This window comes from Musca domestica, unplaced genomic scaffold, assembly GCF_030504385.1.
Source record: "Musca domestica strain aabys unplaced genomic scaffold, Musca_domestica.polishedcontigs.V.1.1 14, whole genome shotgun sequence".
Lineage (NCBI taxonomy): Eukaryota > Metazoa > Arthropoda > Insecta > Diptera > Muscidae > Musca > Musca domestica.
Window position 1 is genome coordinate 1,917,965 of NW_026712192.1, and position 25,997 is coordinate 1,943,961.

At 35.6% G+C, this 25,997-nt stretch overlaps 1 protein-coding gene across 1 annotated transcript in view; it reads left to right on the plus strand.

Annotated features, from left to right (window-relative positions):
* LOC131801037 (uncharacterized) overlaps positions 1-25,997 on the plus strand; it is a 319,586-nt gene that overhangs the window by 142,821 nt on the left and 150,768 nt on the right. The gene's annotated exons all lie outside the window — the stretch shown is intronic.

Genomic DNA, 25,997 nt, shown 5'->3' on the forward strand with positions numbered 1-25,997 from the left:
GTTTTCCGCATCTTGACTGCTGCAATGGTTTGTATCGCGAACCACAACAATATTGCCATCGATTTCTAACAACTCACCAATGATATTTTGAGGATCTTGCGAATTATTATTCATTTTCAATAAATTTTTTGCACAATGCGTCCTTTCTCTTTCAATAACACGGAAAAAATGGTAAATATGCAGCCGATTGCACACGAGTAAAAAAAATGACAACGGTGGTGCATGATTCATACACGGTAGTTGCTAAAATGGCAACGATCGTGTACGATTCATGCACGTCGGTGTACAAAGTAACAACGGTGGTGCATCATTATGCAGGTGGTGGTGCATAATTCATACACGACCGGTGTCATATTGACAACGACCGTGTGTGAATCATGCACCACCGTTGTCATTTTTTACTCGTGTGTAATCGGCTGCAATTACCAATATTACAAATGGACAAATTAAGCACGGCTGTTGTTGGTACCGAAAGTTGACCACGTCTCGGTGTCAATTTGAGCACGTTCGTGCACAATTCACCAACAGCCGTTGTTGAAAAATATAACAACGGGTCGTTGCGAAAATGACAACATACGTGCTTGATTTCGCAACGGGATTTTTCCCTCAGTGTAGCCCCCATATAACGGTACCCCGCGATATTCGGAATTTTGATAATTTTAGCCACATTTTTCAACGGAATTGCTTGAAATTCTACACAAGGAGTTCTTTGTGAGCACTTTACCCCCTGACAGAGATCTCTTTATAGATTAACGATATCGTATATCCCCTATATAACAGTACCCCCGATATTCGGTATTTTGATAATTTAAGCCACATTTTCCAATGGTATTGTCTGAAATTCCACACAAGGAGTTCCTTGTGAGTACTTTATCCCCTGGAAGATAATTATCTATATAGGTCCACGATGTGGTATAACCCCAGTATAACGGTACCCCTCGATATTCGGTATTTTGATGATTTTAGTCACATTTTTTAAAGGAATTATCTAAAATTCCACACAAGGAGTCCCTTCTGAGTATTTTACTCCCACAATATCGTATATCCACCATATATCGGCAACTTCCGATATTAGGTATTTTAAAGATTTTAACTGAAATTTTAATTTTTTTTTTTTTGAAAAATTTCTAATTCGTATCAAATGGTGGAGGGTATTCAAAGTTCGGCCCGGCCGAACTTACTGCTTCTTTACTTGTTTTTAATATAATCCTTTTCGAAGTGATATCATGTACTCTATAGCAATGTTATTTGGTATAAAAAATTAGAATGTCTCGGTCAAATATAGTGAAAATCGATTCAGAATTGCATATGCCTTCCATATATTTGTTCCATCTGAAACCAGACTATAGCTGCTCTAAATCCAAATAGTTTCTTACGAGAGCTCTATTCAATATGCATATTGTTGTAGGGTAACATATAGTCGGCCCCGCCCGACTTCTGACTTTTCCTTACTGTCTATAATTAATAACTTCCGCTAAGGAAGCAGGTGGTACATGCTAAGTAACGATAGAGCCTCTTATGGAGAAGAAAATATATGTATTTTTTCCATACTTCCACAACTTCTTTTGATTAGCTGGAATTTATATCACACTGCAAGTTAAACAGCAAAATCAAAAAAACTTTCTTTTCTCCTCTTATATTTAACAGTATTAATAGAATACTAAATAATTTATTGCTATGGTTGTTCTCGAAATTCCCGCTTTATCCAACACAATTCCGCTTCTCACAGTTAAGTTGGAAAAATTATAACAATAAATGTGTCATTTGCAGATCCTAGAAACATAGGAAACTTCCAAAGTTTCCCCCTCATTTCCGTTCTCCTTTTCTCTCTTTGCTCGCCCACAAATGAACACCTTATTTGTTCTTACCGTATAATTCCAAATTCCTGCTCTGTCCAGATTAACAATAACACCCACATCCCCGCAAGAACTGTGTGTGTGTCTATGGTAATGACTCATTATGATTAAGACCACAAAGAAAGTTTCATTTGCAGTTCACTCACCCCCTAACCCTCAAAACCCCCTACAGTCCCCCGGCAAACAGTATAGAATAATAAACCATTGCCTTGTACCGACATAGCTAATTGGCATTAATAATTACCAACAGCCAACCACCCTCATTAGATGTTGGATTCACCGGGGTTTGGAGTCACCCACCTACCTCTCTCTTGCAGTGTGGGTATTGTTATGCAGCGGAGGCAACATGAGATCAAAAGCTGTTGGCAAAACAAAATACCGTGTGTATTTAAAAAAAAAAAAACTTCCTTACACATTTTTGCTACAAATAATGGCGTATTTCAATGAAAATGAAACTACGGGATTAACAATTCGGGAATACAATCGCAATGAAGTATAACTAGAGAGGACAGTGTTTTAAAGATTAAAAAAAACATTAAAGAAAGATCAAAAGTCGGCCGGGGGGATAATGACCCCTACACCACTATGTGTACTTAGTAGAGCTCCCGTAACAAAAAAAGTTTATATTGAAAATTTATGTGAAGTAGAGCATATCAACTAAGAAACTGTAAAGTGCATGATATGACTTCGATAAGGATTATATTAAACCAGTAAAGAAAGTCTTAAAGTCGGGCGGGGCCGACTTTATGATACCCTACACCACTTTGCTACTTTATTAGAGCTCCACATAACAATTAAAAGAAGTATTCAATCATACACCCTATGATTATAAAATCGGAACCGATCTTGATAAAATTTGGAAAATATATTTCTGAGCTGTATTTGATATTTTTCCCTGAATATCGTAGTTACGGAGTGCATATTACGGCTGTGGGTAACAAATATAACAATTCGGATGAACAGTATATATGGGAGCTATAGCTATATCTGAATCGATCTTCACCAAATTTGACATACTTCTAGACTCAATTCGGTCGTAAGTGCCAAATTCCATCGGACGAAGTTATATATGGGAGCTATATCCAAATCTGAACCGATCTCGATAAAATTTAGAAAACATATTTCTGAGCTGTATTTGATATATTTTGCAAAAATCCGTACTATTCGTGCTGATATTACACGTTTGGTGCACAATAAAAGCAAATCGGACGAAGATATATATGGAAGTTATATCTAAATTTTGACCGATGATCTCAATTACAATAAGGTTCGTCCTTGGGCCAAACAAATGATTTTTGCAAAATATCATCTGAATAGGGCAATAAATGCGAACTGTACTTTGTTTACAAAAATACATGGACAGACGGACGGACGGACTGACATGCATAAATCGATTCAAAATGTGATTCTATGCAGATCATCAAAAGGAATTATATCTATCTTGTTTCCTTTTGCCTGTTACAAACAAATGCACAAAGACATAATACCCTGACCACCTTGTGGTGTAGGACCAATTTTACCAGACCGAGTTTCACCAAATGAAAAAATTCGATTAAACAAATCTATTCCATTTGGGCTGATATTACATATATGGTAAGCAATAACCGCAAGGACGGATGAAGGTGTGTATAGAAGCTATATAAAAATCTGATACCCGGTATCAAATATCATTGTTATGGAGTGTATATTACGCATATGAGCGACTTTATCAACAAATCGTATAAAACATATATATGGGAGCTATAGCTACATCTGAAACGATTTTCAGGAAAATTTGAAGCACTTGTTTTTAGGCAGAACTTCCGTCGGAAGTGCCAAATTTCAGTCCATTTTGGTTTACATTAGCCATTTGGTGCATTAAAAAACCTGAAATTAGATTAAGATATATATATATATGGGAGCTATATCCAAATCTGAACCGATCTTGACAACATTTTAAATTTTATTTCAAAATTTCTCAGATGTATCTAATATCTGGCACCGAAGATTATTGTTGTGGAGTGCATATGAGGAACTTAAAACCCCAAATCGGATATAGCACAAACATTGGGAGCTAAAACAATATCTGAACCAATTTTCAACAAATTTGATCTACTTGATTTTAGACTGTATTCAGTAAGTTTCATGTCATTTGGAATGTTGTTGTTGTTGGCTATTTGGTGCACAATTAACTCGAAATCGGTTGAAGATATATATGAGAGCTATATCTAAATTTGAACAGATTCTCACCAATTTCAATAGGGTTCGTCCTTGGGCCAAACAAATTATGTTTGGAAAATTTCATCTGGATCGGATATTAAATGCGACCTGAATTTTGTTCACACTATGTGGCGTAGGGCCTAAATATTGCAAAAATTTTGGCCGTCTTATAATATTCTGTAAAATCTAATTTTTCTCTTGGGAGAGACCCTATATTATATTCTTATGAATTCATTGTTAAGTTCCTGAACATTCACAATGAAGCTTTATATAGACCCTCTAAAAATATTTAATAAATCTAAAGTTAAGGTCAAATGGCTTCTTTAAAAGTAATCTAAAATTCCACCGTCAAATGTTTATACCCTACACCACATAGTGGTAAGGGTACTACGTATTTGTGCATTTGTTTGGAACATGGAGAAGGAAGCGAGAAAGACCCATAGTTACTTCTGGGGATCTTCATAGAATCACATTCTGAGTCGATTATATTAAGGCTACTTAGGCGTAGTACCATCTGCTGCATTTTGAATTTTCCACCCCCGAAAATGTTGGCTAGGTGGGGACTGTACCAAAATATATACCTATGTTGAAATCCATTTGAAATATGTTCAAATCCGTTTGAAATTATGTCATAGAGCATTTTACAATCGAACATAATGCAATGGTTATCCATAATGCTAGACTGCTTCCCTATCCATAACTCTATTCCAATATTCCGTGTCGATTGGTTTCAATTGTATGATCAGGAAAATTTTTTCTGGTTTTGGTTTATTTGAAATCCCTACATATTTTGCGATTATCTCCAAATACAAGAAGCTCCTTTGTATCTCCAAATTTAGACTCATTTATATGATTTGCTAGTCTACGATATTTGTCTATATTCGTCATAGAAATCAGCATAAAAAAGCCAGAAGTTCGCCTTTTGTGTAGCCCCATCCTTTGTTGTATGGTGAAAAAATATTACAAAATATACATTTCGATATTTTAAGTCAAATTGAAAAAATCATATGCGATAGAAAATATTGAAAAATTCCATAAAATACAACAAAATCCATATCATTTTTTATGCGATTTTTTTAGATTTCATTCTTTTAGGTGAACAGGTCATTCTAAGTTGAACAAATTGGTCCAGCCATTCTTGAGATATAAGCATTCTAGCTAACATCCCTTTCCATTGTATATACTTGTGTATATATTTCGCTATATATGTCCGATATATTTACTATCAGCATCTATGTAACGTTCAGAATTGACATTTTCGTCTATTTGTGATTTCTCCGGGATTAAACATATTCGCGGTTTAATGGAAAATTGAACATTTAACACAAATGATATGGTCTATTTCACCCCCTAAATATTACCCGATGACCATCCAAATTGGAAGGCTTCTGCCCAGCCCCATGCTAACTTCCACGTCAATTGGTCTATAATTGCGATCTGTAGAGCAACTGCAATATTAGAATTTTTTTGTTTTTGTTCCATTTCAACTCCTATCAACCCCGATATCTCCAAGAGAAATAGGCTTCTATTGTAACCATAACCCCACCTCCATGCGAAAGGTCGTGAGGATCGGGCTATAATTGCGAACATTAGAGTGATTACAAACAGACAGACGGACGGACGAACATACATAGCTATATACTTTCATATGTGGGAACCAATATTTCAAGGTGTTACATAATTTTTGGCCCAATCAAACTTATAAAACCCCCAACATATAGACTTGTGGGTTATAAATATGGTCAAGACCGTTGGCACAAGGAGGTGCCCTTGTATGGGCGCTACTCCGAAACATTGGCCTACATTGAACATTTTTCTACTAACAGATTTTCTACCCAAATAAGGGGAAAATCAATTTAAAAATGTGACCAAGACCTCGGAAATGACTGAGCCAAAAAAAATACCAACAATTGCCGAAATTTGTGTGAAAACTATGGTTCATATGTAAAAATACTTGAAATCGGGATATACCCTTACATGGGAGCTGTATAAGTATAGGGTAACAATTTGAGGTCCTTTGTGTAGTTAGGGCTATATATAATAAGCCCTTAAAAAGTTTGGACTGGGAACCCAAAGCCCCATTGGAATTTTTATGTACTGACCGAACACTAAGTTAAATGCATGATATATCCATTAAAAATCTATATTTACGAAATATTCGAAATAATCCTCGTTAATTATTTTGACGGGATTTCAAAAAAAAAAATAAATAAATAAATAAATAAATAAATAAATCTTCCTTGATTATGATAGCTACTTAATAATTAGTTTTGATAATTTACTCTAAAATATTACGTTCTTCAACGGAGTGACATTTAAATGGCTGCAAATACAAAATAGAAAAATTTAGCTCATATTTTTGAAAAATGTGATTAGGTCCGCTAATAATTTGCTACTTCAGCAATTTTGATTTCTCTCACACAACCGCTCTTGAAAATGATCTGACTTTAAAGCAGTTATCACCTTTACCCACTGTCAATGAAGTAAGAACTTTGGACAGCACGTCAACAAAGAAACTTGGAAAGCACGTAGCACAGTTTTATGTGGCAATGATGGAGGCATTGACTGACAAGGAAACAGCCATCCATGGAAGAAAAGTCAACATTTGGGGAAAAACCCAAAAAAAGCGAATAAGCGTAACCAGTCAGGGATTGGTGTTGGTGTTTACATGTGTTTGTGTGTGTGTGTGAGTGTGTTGGTGTAAGGTGCTTAGATAAACGTACATGATGCGTGCGTTGGTGGGTGGGTGTGTATGTGTTCTAGCATTTAAGCCACAATGGAAAACAAGAAATTTTGAACCAAAATCGGAAGTTGCTTCGTTTGTTTCTGGTCTTGTTTACATCGACTGTGTACCACGAAACACCAATACCAATATACGCACCACATCGTACACAGCAACTATTGCAAACATTGTGTGAAACATTAGAGCCTTGTTGTGCAAATTTCATTAGAATTGAAAGTAAGAGCAACGTGGCGTGTTTGTTGTAACAATTTTCACTCATTTCAAAAAAAAAAGTTTGGCCACCTTTTTTTCTGAAAAGTTTAATTTCCTTTATTTTGTTGCTGCTGCTTGTGTTTTGTCTGGTGTGTTCTCTAAGCTTTTTTTTTTTGGTTTTTAATATAGTTCATGGTATTTTGAATTCAACTTTCTATTGATTTTTATCGCTGTTCTATGTTATTTGATTTAGCTCAAGGAAAATACATAGCGATTTGGTTTTTCTTTTTTTTTTTTTTTTGGCAAGGTGAGTCCTTGGATGCATGGAAGCCCGTGTTGTTTTGACGAAAACATTTCCCATTTTTTCCTGTTGTTTTCTTATTTTCTTTTGTACAACAACTGTTTCCAGACATTGTTGCTGGTTGTGTGTGTGCTTTTCCTTTAGCTTGAGGATAAACAAAGGCATTACATTTCCACAGTATTTATCGGAAATATTGTGCTGATGTTTAACTGTCTGTCATCCGGCTGTTGTGACATCTTTTGGGAAAAGTTAAATTGTGTGATTATATCTGGGTAATATTTAAATATAGTTTCTATGGAATATTGTGGTGACATTGATATGACGATTTTATATGGAAATATTTTTTGTGGATTAAACATTAGCGAGATTACGACAATTTTGCACCCTGGGGATCATTGGGAAAAGTAATGAGATAGAGAGGGGATATATTAAAGCGGTATTGGTATTAAATAATTGTAACGAATTTAATAAAAGAAGTAATGACGTAAGACCCTAAATGTTTTCCTTATTATGAAATTCTACGCCGATAGGTGTGTCCGAATATACATATACAGATACTCCGCTTTAATTGTTGTGAACATAAATTTTGTTCAACATGGCCGGATAACCTAAAGGCAACTCCATGCTCATTTTAGAAAAAAACTATCATGCGTCCAGACCAAAAATCCGCGTCAGCAGCGTTTATATGTTACTGGGTGAATACCCTCCACCAGTTGTAACGAATTTAAAAATTAAAAAAAAAAATCCCTAAAAAATTCTGTTAAAATTTTAAAATACCGAATATAGCCGTTATATTGGGGTCTATACGACGTGGACTTACATAGGCATTGTTTGTCATAAGCCATTACCATATTCAAATTCGAAACTTAAAACAAGTTAAAAAGCAGTAAGTTCGGCCGGTCCGAACTTTTAATACCCTCCACCATTTGCAACGAATTTGGAAATTTTTAAAAAATAAAATCCTTAAAAATTTCTGTTAAAATTTTAAAAATACCGAATTTAGCCGTTACATTGGCGGTTATACGACGTGGACATACATAGGCATTGTTTGTCATAAGCCATTACCATATTCAAATTCGAAACTTGAAATAAACGGTGAATAATGTAGCTAAAATCATCAAAGCATCGTATATAAGGAGGTGCCGTTAAATTGGAGCTGTGCGAAGACCTGGACCAGCATAGACAATTTTCTGTCACAGGCTGTAGCATCCATTACGAACTTCAAATACCTCATCTCAAACGATTTCGGTGGATATTGTACCTAAAATCGTCAAAATACCGAACATAGGGAGGTACTGATATATGGGGCCTATACGAAGACCTGGACCCGCAAAGACAATTTCCTGTCACAGACTGTAGTTCCCATAACGAACTTCAAATGCCAATTTTGAAACAATTCCGGTGAATAATGTCGCTAAAATCATCAAAATACCGAATATAGGGAGGTACCGTTATATGGGGGCCATACGAAGACGTGGACCTGCACAGACAATTTTCTGTCTTAGAGTGTAGTATCCATTTTGAACTTCAAATACCAAATTTTAAATTACTTACGGGAAAATGGTCGCTAAAATCATCAAAATACCGAATATCGGGAGGTACCGTTATATGGGGGCTATATGAAAACGTGGACCTACATGGCCCATTTACGAACTTAACCTGCCTACTGGAAAAATAAACATGTGTGCAAAATTTTAGCCATCTATCTCAATTCATTCGAAAGATAGCGTGATTACAACAGACAGACAAACGGACAGACAGACGGACAGACATCGCTAAATCGACTTAGAATTGTACGCTGATCAAGAATATATATACTTTGTTGGGTCTGACATGAGTATTTCGAGGAGTTACAAACGGAATGACAAAGTTAATATACCCTCCATAGTATGGTGGAGGGTATAAAAATGATTGGCATTTCGAATGTAATCACGTAAAACCCTAAATGTTTTCTTTATCAGCATAAAATTCTAAGTCGATTTAAGAGTGTGTGTATTCCATTTTCAGCTGACCTCTTTGGCAAGTAAATACGATCATTCTGTTTTTTCAGAAACTGCTGGACAACGAATGTTTTCTCATCGGGGACGGAGAAAACCAAATTCGGTAGTTCACCACATTCGGTCATGCGAAGCAACTCTTTAGCTCTTTTGAGTCTATTTTCCTTCTGTTGCGGTGTAAGTTCTTGTACTTTTTGGAATTTTAATGGCTTTACCCCGAGCTCATTTTTCAATATTTGCCGAATGGAATATTGCGATATGTTCAGATCACGAGCCATTTTTTGGCCACTGCAACGCGGGTTTGGATCAATTCGCTTCTTTACTCTTCGAACCATTTCTGCTGATTGTTGCTGTTTTCTTCCGTCCACTTCCTTGACTTCGGGCTACGCTACCAGTGTCACGGTAACGAGCGATGATACGAGACACAAAAGTTTTATTCACATTTAAATGGTGGAGTGCTCTAACGATAGCCATTTGTGGTTTTCCTGCCAAATATAAAGAAATCACACTATCACGCTTGAATTCTATTCCGAATAACTTTTGTTTTGGAAAATTCTCACCAAAATGCTTTTGTACATTTGTTAACAATATAATGAGCTGTCACTGGAATAATTCTTACAGCTGTCGGACGAGTAGCTTAGAAATGATAGCAGTCTGAAGTTGGTTGCAGTTTTTTCATCTCACTCTGTATATCAGTAGCTCACGACAGAATTGTTTAAAATTCGGTACTTAGAGTTTGTGGTGGATTCTACCTCCTGTGGCAAAAAAAAATCAGTATTTTGACGATTTCAGCAACATTTTTTTTCAAGATCTTGAGTGTACATGGCTTATGTATAGCCCCCATATAACGGTACATCCCGAAATTCGACATTCTAATGATTTTAGCCACAGTTTCCAATGAAATTGTTTATAAATTGGTTTGATCGGTACTCGAAACTCGCAGTAGATATGATCCTGTGGCAGAAAATTAAATATGAAGGTTCAAATTTTGGTATGGCCTCATATACCACTTTATGATATAACCGCACTCTTCAACTGATTTCGCAGGCATTTGCAGTTTAAAATGACCTTCGTTTGAATATGGAATCCCGATACTTTCTTATACCCTCCACCATATTATGGAGGGTATATTAAGTTTGTCATTCCGTTTGTAACACCTCGAAATATACATTTTAGACCCCACAAAGTATATATATTCTTGATCAGCATAAAATTCTATGTCGATTTATAAATGTCTGTCCGTCTATCCGTCTGTGGAAATCACTCTAGCTTCCGAACGAAATGAAGTAGGTTGATAAAATTTTACTCAAATGTGTATTATGACTGCAGAACTTTTGGTATTGAAAATGGGTCATGTAGGTCTACGTCTTCGTATAGCCCCCATATAACGGTACCTCCCGATATGCGGTATTTTCATGATTTTAGCGACAATACTTACCGAAATTGTTTCAAAATCAATAATTAAAGTTCACAGTAGATACTACGGCTTAGGACAGAAAATGGGCCATGTAGGTATACGTCTTCGTATAGCCCCCATATAACGGTACCTCCCGAAATTCGGTATTTTGATGATTTGACCGACATTATTTACCGGAACTATTTTAAATTTGGTATTTGAAGTTCGTAATAGATACTACAGCATAAAACAGAAAATAGGCCATGTAGGTCCACGCCTTCGTATAGCCCCCATATAACGGAACCCCCCGTTATTGGGTATTTAGATGATTTTAGAGAACTTATTTACAGGAACTATTTCAAATTTCGCATTTGAAGTTCATAATGGATACTACAGCCTATGACAGAAAATTGTCTGTGCAGGTCCACGTTTTATAACCCCCATGGTACCTCCCTATATTCGGTATTTTGATGACAGATTTTTTTTCAAGTTTCGCATTTGAATATTGTAAAAGCGTGTGAAAAAAGTTGCCTATGCAGGTGCACGTCGTCGTGTAAACGCCAATATACTGCTACATTCGGTATTTTTAAGATTTTAACAGAATTTTTAACGGATTTTATTTCTTTTGAAAATTGTTAAATTTGTACCAAATGGTGGAGGGTATTCATGGTTCGGTACGGCCGAACTTATAGCTTTTTTACTTGTTTACACCCTTCAACTCATTTGTTTGGACGGGCAAAAAAAAAAACAAGATAGACCCACAGCTCCTTTGATGATCTTCATAGAATTACTTTCTGAATCGATTTAATTTCGTCAGTCCGTCTGCCTATGAATTTTTCAAAACAATGTTCAGGTCCCATTTAGTTCGATTGGGGTGTACGGTAAATCAAGGAGGACCTCTATTTAAATTGGTGAAAATCGTCCAAAGTTTAGATATAGCTCCCATACATATACATTTTAGTCCGATTTCAATTTTATGCTAGATCATGCTCTACAGCTACAATATTTGGTATGATATGTCACATACATCATTCATAAAAATTCCTCGGCAAGATGTAGGCGAAATCGATTAAAATTAAAATTAGGGTCTGACATTTTTTTTTTTTTTTTGTTTTTTGAAGGCGTGTGGCGCTTTTCTGCTAGAACCATGGTACAATAAAAAGTATGTATTTATTGTTTTGAAATATAAAACAAAACATTTTACAATTCTGGACGCGCATTGAAGCTATTCGCCAGATTTGCCATGTAACGCAAAGATCGATCTATTTAGGTCATATGCTCGATAGAAAATCCAGGTATTTCATTCACTTTTCGCGCTGTTTAACAAAATAAATTGTTTGCATGCAAATTTGACAGGAAGCGAGCATAGCCTCAGGGCTGTATTACAAAATAAATTGTTTGCATGCAAATTTGACAGGAAGCGAGCATAGCCTCAGGGCTGTATTTCTGTAGTTTTACGAAGCTGTTCTACCTCCTTATTGTATCATGGCTAGAACCAATTGTTACCAATATACTCCGCTTTAATTGTTGTGAACATAAATTTTGTTCAACATGGCCGGATAACCTAAAGGCAACTCCATGCTCATTTTAGAAAAAAAAAAAAAAAACTATTATGACTCCAGACCAAAAATCCGCGTCAGCAGTGTTTATATGTTACTAGGTGAATACCCTCCACCAGTTGAAACGATTTTAAAGATTACAAAAAAAATCCTAAAAAATTCTGTCAACATTTTAAAAATACCGAATATAGCCGTTATATTGGGGTCTATACGACGTGGACTTACATAGGCATTGTTTGTCATAAGCCATTAACATATTCAAATTCGAAACTTAAAATAAACGGCGAATAATGTAACGAAAATCAACAAAATATCGTATAGAGGGAGGTACCGTAGCTGTGCGAAGACCTGGACTAGCATAGACAATTTTCTGTCACAGGCTGTAGTATCTATTACGAATCTCAAATATTAAATTTGAAACAATTCCGTTGTATAATGTCGCTAAAACCATCAAAATACCGAACATCGGGAGGTACCGTTATATGGGGGCTATACGAAGACGTGGACCTGCACAGACAATCTACGATATCGAATAGACCCCATATAACTGTGCCTCCTGATATCCGGTAAATGGTTCCAAATTTCGTATTTGAAGCTCGTAATGGGTACTTCAACCTACGACGGAAAAAAAAGATCCACATCCTCGTATATCCCCCAGAAAAGACGTAATTTTTGGAAATTTTTTAGGTTCATTGAAAATCAACAAACTTAGCTTCTTGTTATACCCTCGACCATAGTATGGAGGGGATATTAAGTTTGTAACACCTCGATATATATATTTTCCACCCTACAAAGTATAAATTTTCTTCAACAGCATAAAATTCTACACTTTTGGTATTGAAAATGGGATGTATAGGTCCACGTTTAGTTGTATCCCCGATATATCGGTACCTCCCTATATTCGGTATTTTGATGATTCTAGAAACCATATTCATCGGAATTGTGTGTTTGAAGTTTCTAATGGGTACTAGGACAGGAAATTTGTTTATGGAGCTCCACGTCTTCGTATAGCCCCTAAATACTGGAACCTTCCTATATTCGGTATTTTGATGATTTTAGCGACATTATCTAACGGAATTATTTAAAATTTCGTATTTGCACTTCGTACTACAGCCTGTGACAAAAAAAAAAAACTGCCTACACAGGTCCACGTCTTCGTATAGACTTATCGTAAATTACGCTAACTGCCTGTATTCGGTATTTTTAGGATGTTAACAGAATTTTAAACGGATTCTATTTTTTATGTTATTTATTTATACTTTTCTTTTTTTTTGAAAATTTTCAAATTAGTTCCAAATGGTGGAGAGTATTTAAAGTTCGGCCCGTCTTACTATTTTTAACCAGTTTTTTTTTTTTTTTTTGTAAATATTAGACCAAATTATCCCTATGACTTTGTGTCACTCATATCTGAAAAAAAAAATTTTCTCCTACATTCTTTGTTATTTCTTACTTATCCATCTTTCGTACTCCGCAAAAAAAAAAATCTATCTGTTTGCTAAAACTCCCACCTTCTCCAAATAGTGCCTAAAGATCTGTGTATTCTTCCTAATATGACCCAAAAAAAGGCAAAAAGGCCATATTGATCTTATTTGCCACATTGAAGGGACAGCAAATTTACATTCTTTTTAAGGTATGCCCAGCTAAAAAAAAACCTTCAGATTCATTCTTAGAATTTCTTTTATAGGCACAAAATTGTTTTGTTTCCGATTTTCACTTTGACCTTTTAGCTTCATCAAATAAGGCCCATGCGAATCCATGGGCTGCCAAGATAAATTTTTTTGCATCGGGTTTTTTTGCAGTTTGGAAGCTGAAATTTAATTGAATCTTTTTTCAAACTGACTTTACACACACACACAGATATTGTCAGTCGGAAGGATTTTTGCTTTCATATTTTCGTTGAGAGTTTTTTCTCCTTTTCCCTGAATGATATGAACGGCGGAGTAATGGGGCAAGTAAATAAAGTGGGAAGTACAAAAAAGTGTACTCTTCATAAAACACACAATTTATTCCGCATGGGAAGAAAAAAAGGAGTAGTATACATTTTACACAATGTTTGATTGCAAAAATGTTTAAAAGGGAAATATAGTTCATTTATTGATAATGGAGGTCGGATGTTCAATTGGTTATATCAGAAACTACTTATGCGCAGTTCTGTACTTTAAACAATTTAAAACCAGTAAAGAAAGACTTTAAGTAGGACGGGCCGATTTTATGATACCCTACACCACTTTGCTAATTTAGTAGAGCTCCGCATAACAATTAAAACTTTCTATGGGAGAATTCAAAGTTCAAAGGACTAAATATGCCGAAGCATTTGTATCTATTAAATTCGGACTTGTATTTCCCATTTGGTGCACAATTAATTTGAAATCGGATAAAAATATATATGGGAGCTATATCCAAATTGGAACAGATCTCGATAAAATTTGACAAAGATATTTCTGAGCTGTATTTCCTATATTTCCCTAAATATCGTTGTTACTGAGTGCATATTACGGCTGTGGGTAAAAAATATAACAAATCGGATGAACAGTATATATGGGAGCTATAGCTATATCTGAACCGATCTTCACCAAATTTGACATACTAGCTTCCAGACTCAATTCGGTCGCAAGTGCCAAATTTCATCGCATTTGGGCAAATATTTGACGTTTGGTCATGGACAATCAAAGGTAACTCGGACGAAGTTATATATGGGAGCTATATCCAAATCTGAGCCGATCTCGAAAAAATTTAGCAAATGTATTTCTGAGCTGTATTTGATATATTTCTCCAAATATTTTTGTTACAGAGTGCATATTACGGCTGCGGAGGACAATAGTAGCAAATCGGATGAACAATATATATGGGAGCTATAGCTATATCTAAACCGATTTCGCTCAAATTTGGCATACTTTTTATCAGGTCCAATCTGATCGTACGTGCAAAATTCCATACAATTCGGACTGATATTACATGTTTGGTGCACAATAAAAGGCAAATCGGACGAAGATATATATGGGAGCTATATCTAAATTTTTACCGATTATCTCCAATTTCAATAGGGTTCGTCTTTGGGCTAAACAAATGATTTGTGCAAAATTTCATCTGGATAGGGCAATAAATGCGAACTGTACTTTGTTGACAAAAATACATGGACGGACAGACGGACGGACATGCATAAATCGACTCAGAATGTGATTCTATGCAGATCATCAAAAGGAACTATGGGTCTATCTCTTTCCTTTTGCCTGTTACAAACAAATGCACAAAGACATAATACCCTGGCCACCTTGTGGTGTAGGGCATAAATATCAGTCGGTTCTGCCGGCAGATGCATACCTTCAGCCAATGTTCGATTATTTAAATATATTTGATGTTTGGATATGAGAAATTTAAAGAGAGATGTATGCTTATTCTGTTATTTTTAAACGTCTAGTTTTTTAAAATCTTGAACCCTATGTGGGGGAGGTACCAGAAGAAATGGTCCGATCTCTACAATCTTTATAACATATCTTATGTTGATGGAAATATTGAGATGTTCCAAGTCTGAATGGAATCGGATGTTAATTTCGCGTTCTATGAGCTTAATGGATATTCAAAATGTTGACCCTTTGTGGGGGAGTTACCAGAAGATGTGGACCGATATATCCTATCTTCACAGCAGATCCTGTGTTGGTAGAAATAATGAGATGTGTGAAATATTAAGAGAACCTGGTGCTTATTTCGAATTTTGTAATCGTTTTGGTTTCTCAAAGATTTGACTCTTTGTGGGGGAGGTACCAGAAGGAATGATCCGATCTCTACTAACTTTGTAACAGACCTTGAGTTAATGGAAATATTGAGAGGTGCCAAGTCTGAATGGAATCAGGCATTAATTTGGCGTTTTATGAGCTTCACGGATATTAAAAATTTTAACCCTTTGTTGGGGAGGTACCACAAGGAGTAAATCGGTTAATGAAAACATTGTGATATGTGTAATTTAAAGTCAATCGGATTCTAACTTCCCAATTTTTAAGAGTTATAATTTTAAATAATTTTGAGGTAGTTGATGGAGTGGATGGATACTGTCCATTTTCGCACCTAACCTAGCTTTGATGCAAATATTAGGATTCGCAAAGTTGGAGCAAAATCGGATTATCCTTTCTTTTTCTGTAAAGTAAATATATATATATTTTTAATTTCAAACTTTTTTTGGGGAGGTACCAGAAGGGGTGGACCGATATTGCACAAGTTTGGACCAAGTTTGGACCAAATCGGATACTCCCCTTGACAGTTAACGTGCGCACATGCCAGCCAGGCAGATGGACGGACGGACATCGCTAGATCGACTCCAAATATCCTGAAACGAATTTGGTCCTAGGGTCTAAAGTCGTTATTTCGATGGGGCACGTTTTGGCTATAACAAATGATATATACAGGGTTGCCCATATTCGACGGACCTTTGGACCCATTCCAATCGACGAGGCTTGTCCGCAGGCAACATTCTTTGCGTCAATTGAATTTTGTACGGGAACAAATGCAAATCAATGCGAATAATCCGTTGTAAAGTGGACCGAGCCATGCCCAACTGCTGAGAACGGCGTTTTTGGGATGTTCTTGGGGACCTCTCAACACTGGCTCGTACGGCAGCGATATTCTCGGCCGATCGCCTTGGTCGACTTTTATATGGCCTCTTCGGATTAGAAAGAGCCTTACCAGTCGAAAATGTTTCGTATAAACGCTTAATGGTGTTTTAAAAGCACGCTGAGTTTTCACAATTGAATTCTTCTGTTGAATGTAAATTTCAGAGCGCTCGTGTGGCGTGTATTGGTTCATAGTAAAAATCTGTTTGGACTGACGCTTCAAACGCGGTATGTCATTAAGCGATGTGACATCTCTGTCAAAAGTAATGGCATTGCCGGTTGGGTCCGTCGAATATGGGCAACCCTGTACCCTCTCTAGCCATATGGCTGAGGGTATAAAAATGCAAAAGTTCCACTTGGATTATTTTTTTTAAAGAGAATCTCACATAGAAGTCCTATTATATCCCTAAAAGATTATGGAAATCTTAAAAATTTTGTTGAAAGTATTTAACGACGCCTTCGGAAAAAAACACAATTTGCTTTGAGCTACTTCAAAAGAGCTATAAACAAACTGTTCTAAATGCAACAAAAAGACAAACAAATTAATTAAATTTTAAGAAATCCAAGAATATCTTTTCTGTATTCTGTTTTTTTTTTTTTTTTCTTTTTTTTTTTTGTCAAGTTAATTTATTCTTTGGTATTATTTGTTGGCTTTCGATGATCCCTGCTTTAATTAGTTGCAATTGTACGTGATTGTTGAACAATTAAACCGAACAAAACGAGAATTAGATGACACTCCAAAGATAAAAGTTCAAGTGCAATAGAGATTTTGGTCTAGACAAATTAAGAGCCAATATTAAGCGACATTCTAATTAAATATATTTGATTCAAGATAATTTAAATGGCATAGGACACCATGAGACAATGGATGCAAGAAATACTATCTTAATTTGGAAACAATGGAAAATTTTGGAAAAAGTATGAACATTTTGAATAAAAGTAAATTAAATGGCCTTATCAAACTAATTATAGGCATAAAAAATAATAATGAAAATTATTTTCTTAAAATGATTAACATATTAATGATGCTTTCAGAAATTTCTGTAGCCCTCGCCCTGCTTTAACATAGTCACTCTATATTGTGGGTCAAATTCGTCCACCAATAATTTTCAATATTTTTCATGCATAAGTTTTAATTTTAATGCTTTTGTTTGTGTGTGTCTTCACCTACAACTTTAATGAACAGAGTAAAAATTTTTTGATACAGATAAAATATAAAAAAAATATATATAAAAAATATATTTTATTTTTATGCTAAAATTTATCAACTTGGGTTCTCAACTGTGCCACTCGATTTCAGTTAGTTAGAGGTTATAATTAATTATACCCTACAACACATTGTGGTAAGGGTATTATGTCTTTGTGGATTTGTTTGTAACATGGAGATTGAGGCGAGATAAGCCCATAGTTACTTTTGAAGATCTTCATAGTATCACTTTCTGAGCCGATTTATGCTTATCAGTCCGTCTGTCTGTCCATTCGTCCATGTATACTTGTGAATAAAATGCAGGTCGCATTTATTATGCGATTGAGATGAAATTTTGCCAACAAGATATTTTTGGCCCAAGGACGAACCCTAAATTGGTGATAATAGGATTATATTTAGATATATCTCCCATATATCTTCAACCTATTTCGGGTTAATTGTGCACCAAATGGTTAATATACGTCCAAATGTCCTGTATTTTGGTATATCAAACAGAATTCAATCTAGAATTCAGTTTGGAGAAAATCGGTTTAGATTTAGCTATAGCTCTCATATATATGTTTCATCCGATTTGGGATTTTGAGTCCCACACATTCGTAATATGCACTCCAGAAGAATGATATTTGGTACCGGATATCAGATGCTGCTCCAAAATACATGTGTCAAATTTTATCGAGATCGGTTTTAATAAGGATATAGCTTCCATATATATCTTTATCCGATATCGGGTTTATTGTGCACCATATGGCTAATATCAGCGCAAATGGACTAAATTTTGGCAATTACGACTGAATTCCACCTATAAACTAATGCTTCAAATTTGGTGTAAATCGGTTCAGACCCCATATATATGTTTTATCCGATTTGGGGTTTAAAGTCCTTCACAGGCGTAATATGCATTCCACAACTTTGATATGTGGTACTAGATATCTTATTTAGCTCGAAAATACCTCTGACAAATCAAGATATCCAGATATCTAGATATTTGATAAAGCTCGGAAATACCTTTGCCAAATTTTAAAGAGAACGGCTAAGGTTTGGATACAGCTCCCATATATAAACCCTTAATCCGATTTCAGATTTATTGGGCAAATAATAGCTAATATCAGCCTAAATGGAGTGAATTTCGGTACGTGAATTTCCATTTTGTGCAAGTCGGCTCCGATATATATTTTGCGATACTTCGATTTTTCAATAACAAAACCTTAATGACCAAGTTGTACCAAAAACAAGTTAAAAACCAGTAAGGAAAGCTCAAAAGTCGGGCGGGGCCGACTATATGATACCCTACACCACTATGCATATTTAGTAGAGCTCTCGTAAAAAGGTTTATACAGGGCATTTCAGAGCTCTATGAGATATTTGGTACAAAATCAAAATCTATCTAATTCTATCGTGCATTTTACGAACTATAGCTATCTCTGAACAGGGTTTCTCCAAATTTGACGTATTAGCTTCTAGATTGAATTCTGTCTTATGTACGAAAATTCATGCCATTTGGGCTGATATTGGCCATTTGATGCACAACTAACACGAAATCGGATGAAGATATATATGGGAGGCATATCCAAATCGGAACAGATTTTAATAAAATTAAAATCAACTATTTTTGGACTTTATCTGATATCTGGTACCAAATATCATTCCTGTGGAGTGCATATTACGAATGTGAGGGACTTAAAAACCAAATCGGATGAAAGTTGTATATGGGAGCTACAGCTATATCTGAACCCATTTTTACTAAAATTGGTGTACTTGCTTCTAAGCTGGCTTCGGTCGGATTTTCCAAAATTGATGCTATTACGGCCATTTGGTGGTCAATCACCCGAAATCGGATGAAGATATATATGGGAGCTATATCCAAATCTAAACCGATTTCGATTTAAAACAGCTATTCCTGTGCTCCATCTAATACCTGGTACCAAATATCACGGTTGTGGAGTGAATATTACGAATGTAAGGGACTAAAACACTAAATCGGATGAAACATATATATGGTTGCTATATCTATATCTGAACCGATTTTCACTAAATTTGACATACTTGCTTCTAGGCTGAATTTGGTCCGATGTACTAAAATTCAGTCCATTTGGACTTATATCGGCCATTTGGTGGACAATTAACCCGAAATCGGATGAAGATATATATGGGAGCTATAGCTGTTTCTGAACCGATTTTGTTGTATTTGCTTTAAGGCTAATCTCGGTCACATGTGCCAAAATTCGGGCCATTTGGGCTGATATTGGCCATTTGGTGGTCAATTAACCCGAAATCGGATGAAGATATATATGGGAGCTATATCCAAATCTGAATCGATTTCGATAAAATTTAAAACAGCTATTTCTGTGTTCCATCTAATACCTGGTACCAAATATCACGGTTGTGGAGTGCATAGTAGGAATGTGAGGGACTTAAAGATCAAATCGGATGAAAGATATATGGAAGCTATAGCTATATCTGAACCGATTTTCTCCAAATTTGATATACTTGCTTCTAGGCCGAACTCGGTTGGGTTCGTCCTTGGGCCAAAAACATATTGTTTGGAAAATTTCATCTCAATCGGATAATAAATGCGACCTGCATTTTGTTCACAAGAATACATGGACAGTCCGACGGACGGACAGACGGACTGACATGCATAAATCGACTCAGAAAGTGATTCTATGAAGGTTCTCAAAAGTAACTATGGGTCTATCTCGTTTCTTTCTCCATGTTACAAACAAATGCACAAAGACATAATACCCTTACCACTATGTGGTGTAGGGTATAAATATGTGTCAGTTTTGTCGACAGATGTACATATATCCTCAGCCACTGTTGGTTTATATATGAATATATTTCAAGTTGCGTTATGATTATTCGAACCGTTGATCCTTTATGGGGGCAGTTCCAAAAGAGTGGGCCAATGTTGTCCATTTCGTATCTGACCTAAGTCTGATATAAATGTGCCAGTTTTGGGCTGTATCGTCCACTTCATTCACCTTTGCATAAGAAATGTAATTATTTTTCGGAAATGTACATGAGGTACCAGATATATGTAGTGGACCGAAGTATAACAGGAACTTCATCTAATACTGCAAAAATATCGGGATGCCCATCTCAAAGTTATTTCCTAGTTTATACGAATAATTCATCAAAATTTATACCTTTTGTGAGGGAGATACCATAAGGAGTCAGTCGATGAATTCAATATTCACATCAGATCTGAGGTTACCAAGAGATTTAAATATTGAAAATTGTGAGCCTTTGTTGAAGTGATACAATCATCGTCACATCACACCTTGTGTTAGTAGAAGTATTGCAAGGGTGAAATTTGAAGGGAATCGTATTCTTACTTCGCATTTATAAGCGTTTTAGTTATTAAAATTGTTGACCCTTTGAGGAGGATGTTCCCGAATGAATGGACCCCTATATATTCCATCTTTAAACCAGGTCTTATGTTAGTAGAAATATTGAGATGTGCGAAATTTAAATAGAATATAGTGTTTATTTCGCAAATTATTGGAAACACAATTATTAAAAATGTTGACCCTTTGTGGGGGAGGTACCAGAAGGAGTGGTCTGATATATTTCATCTTCACACCTGATTATGTGATGAGAAAAATATTTTGCGAGGTGTTAAATTTGAAGAGAATCGTATGCTTATTTCGCAAATTATTTGAGATATAATTATTCAAAATTTTGGGAGAGGTACCAGAAGGAGTGGGCCGATATATTTCATCTAGAGGAGGTACCAGAATTATAAGCTTCATGGAAGCTTGACCCTTTGTGGGGGAAGTACCAGAAGGAGTGGACCCATATATCCCAGAGTGATAATTATTCAAAATTTGGACTCTTTGTGGGAGAGGTGCTTGATGGAGAGGACCGATATTGTCAATTTTCGCACCTGACCTAGCACTGATGCAAATATTAGGATTTACAAAGTTGAAGCAATAATGGATTTTCCTTTCTTTTTCTGTGCAATGAAATATTTTTGGAAATTTAGATTTTTTGTGGGGGAGGTACCAGAAGGCGTGGACCGAGATTGGTCATATCCGAACTCGATATAAGTTTGACAACAATATATTGCGATGTACTAGGTTTGGACCAAATCAGACATCCCTAGATCGACTCCAAATGTTACGAAACGGATTTGATCCAAAGAAATCCCAAATAACATGTTTTCGATATATAAGTAACCATTTTGTTTGTATTCCCAAATATGCCAAATTTCCCAATTTTGGCCCATTAGAGCAATAGAACCCATTCGAATTTTTAGAAATCTAATTTTGAACATTCGAACTTAATTCTGTCTTGTTAAGGTATTTTCAGCATCCTTTAATTCACTATTTTGAATAGACTTGAAAAATTAAAAAAAAATCCATCAAAAAACAGCGCTCAAATGAAAACCGTTATGTGGGGGCTATATGAAGACGTGGTCCTGCATAATTTTTTGCCATAGGCTGTGGTACCAATTCGGAACTTCAAATACGAAATTTTAAACAATTCTGGTGAATAATGTCGCTAATATTATCAAAATACCGAATAAAGGGAGTTACCGTTTTATGTGGGGTATACGAACGCGTGGATCTGGACTGATAATTTTCTGTCATAGGTTAAAGTATCCACAAGGAACTTCAAACACAAAATTTTTAAAAAAAATTCCGGTGAATAATGTCTCTAAAATCATTAAAATACCGAATATCGGCAGGTGCCGTTATATGGGGACTCTACGACGTGGACCGACATGGCCTATTTACGAACTTATCCTGCCTACTGGCTACACTGGGTCACACGTGTCCCAAATTTTAGCCTTCTATTGAGGGAGACAATGTTAATATGGCCCCCATAGTATGGTGGAGAGTATAAAACCTTTTTCGACTGAACCTCAATCATCACTTCGCTCTTTAAAACATAAACATTCGTATCAACAATTTCTTTCTCTCTATTATTAAAATCATAGTTTCTCTGTCCACATTTATGTGAAAAGACTCATATATTGAACACATAACTCACGTATTTTCAAACTTCACTTCCTCATTTGCAAATAACTCCCTATGTTAACAACACACAGAACACTCATCAATTTTTTATTCCGTCCCTCTTCCATAATTGCATAAAACAATTTGAAGAGAGCAAAAAAAGAGTGCAGTGTTTTTTTAAACAACACTCAAATTAATTAAAAAGTGAAAATGGCAGAGTTTAAAAGAAAACCAAACGATAAAAAAAAAATTGAGCAAATATTATTTTTTCTCTTTGAAACTTCCACAAATGGTGTACCCTAAAAAAATGCCACAACTTACAGACGCTTACTGCTTGAGTAATGGCAAAAAAACAACGAAGAATTATAATAGTAAAAATCACTCTCTTGGAAAAAGTTCGTATCTATGTATGTATGTGTGTGTGTTTGTGTGCGTTCTGAAGGAAACGTGTTTTTCTGTGCCAAGTGGGTAAACACAGTTTATTTTGCAGCATCTGCAAATGTGTCGTGTTCTCGTAAATTTTTCGAATTAAATTAAAAAGTCACTTCTACAACACTAAGTACATATGCTCGAGAGCTGTTGTATTCGTGTTTGGGAGTGGAGTGGAGTTCTATGGATTTTTTTTTTAACATTCAGTTATGAAAGGAGAAGTTGACAATAACATTTTCTTACCATTGGCAATTTGTGTGGCTGTTTTACAAAGAAATTATTTATGCCTGGGAATTACTGTTTGCCCACGGAGAGAATGCATTTAATTTAAATTGTAATGTAAATGTTTTTATATTTTTATTTATATTTTTATTTTTATTTTTAATATTTACACATTCACGTAATATATTTTGTCACAATTAGATGTAAAGGAAAATTCTAAAACACGGATTTCTAAATCACAATATTTAGACAATCTTTTTTTTTTGTCTCCATAGAAATGAAGAAATTTTATTTCATGCAGATAATTAGTACAGTAATATAAAAGTAATTTGTATGTGCTCAATCAAATGTTGTCCTTTTTATATCCTATATCATAGTATGGAGGGTATATTAAGTTTGTCATTCCGTTTGTAACACCTCGAAATATACATTTTAGACCCAATAAAGTATATATATTCTTGATCAGCATAAAATTCTATGTCGATTTAGCGCTGTCCGTGCGTCTATCCGTCTGTGGAAATCACTCTATTTTCCGAACGAAATGAAGTAGATTGATAAAAATTTACTTAAATGTGTATTATGTCTGCAGGACTTATGGTATTGAAAATGGGCCATGTAGGTCACGTCTTCGTATAACCCCCTTATAACGGTACCTCCCGATATGCGGCATTTTGATGATTTTAGCGGCATTATTTAACGGTATTGTTTCAATTTTGGTATTTGAAGTTCGTAATGGATACTACAGCCTAAGACAGAAAATGGGTCATGTAGGTCCACGTCTTCCATATACTGGATCCCCCAATATTCGGTATTTTGATGATTTTAGCGACATTATTTACCTGAAATGTTTCAAAGTTCGCATTTGAGGTTCGTAGTGGATACTAAAGTCTACGACTGAAAATTGTATGTGCAGGTCCACGTCTTCGTATAGCTCTCATGTAACTGTACCTCCCGATATTCGGTATTTTGATGATATTAGCGACGTTACATACCGGAATTGTTTCAATTTTGGTATTTGAAGTTCGTAATGGATACTACAGCCTAAGACAGAAAATGGGTCATATAGGTCCACGTCTTCGTATAGCCCCCATATAACGGTACCCCCCGATATTCGGTATTTTGATGATTTTAGCGACATTATTTACCGGAAATGTAACAAATTTCGCATTTGAAGTTCATTATAGATACTACAGCCTATGGCAGAAAATTATCTGTGCAAGTTCACGTTTTATAATTCCCATGGTACCTCCCTATATTCGGTATTTTGATGATTTTAGTCACATTATCAACAGATTTTTTTTCAAGCTTCGCATTTGAATATTTTAATAGCTTATGACAAATGTTGCCTATGCAGGTCCACGTCGTCGAGTAGACTCTAATAAATGGCTACTTTCGGTATTTTTAAGATTTTATCAGAATTTTTAACAGATTTTATTTTTTTGAAAATTGCCAAATTTGTGGTGGGGGGTATTCAAGGGTTTTTTACTTGTTTAAACATATGAATCGCTGAAAAGAGAGTACTGGATCAAACATTTATTGGTCCTAGAAATATGTAAGACCAGTAAGGAAAGGTCAAAAGTCGGGCGGGGCCGACTAATTGATACCCTACAACCGATGCGTGTTTAGTAGAACTGACAAACCGAAAAATGTTTATATTGGGAATTTATGTGAAGTAGGTCATACCAAGTGTGAACCTTATTTGAATGCGTATCATGGTTTTCGGAATATATATATCCAACTCTGAATCGATTTTCAACAAATTTGATGGGGACTCTGGTACCAAATAACATTGCTGTATAGTGCATGATATGACTTCGATAAGAATTATATTAAAAACAAATAAGCAACGGCTATAGTCGTGCGGGGCCGATCATGTATTACCCTACAACACGACAATATGGTAGAAGTCCCCTTATGTCCAAATCCAATTTGGAAGATTTTCGAACTGCCCAGATATTACCCTTAGCTTTTTGACCAGGGACATTAGTCCAATATTTACGCACTCCCCAATGGTCATCCAAAATGGTGGACTTCTTCCCCGTCCTTAACTCTCTTCTCATGCAAAATTCCATGTCGATTGGGTTCAATTGTGTGATCAGGAAATTGTTCTGTTTTTGGTTCATTTGAACCCCTAAATATTTTGCTATCGTCACCAAATGCAAAAGGCCCCTCTTTATCTCCAAATTTAGACTAATCAATATGATTTTCTTATCTACGACATTTGGCTATATTTGTCAACGAAATCTGCATAAAGAAGCCAGAAGTTCACCATTTGTGTATTTTGGATTTCGCCTGTAAGTTATTTTCAGCGTTTCGGTAGAATGGAAATGT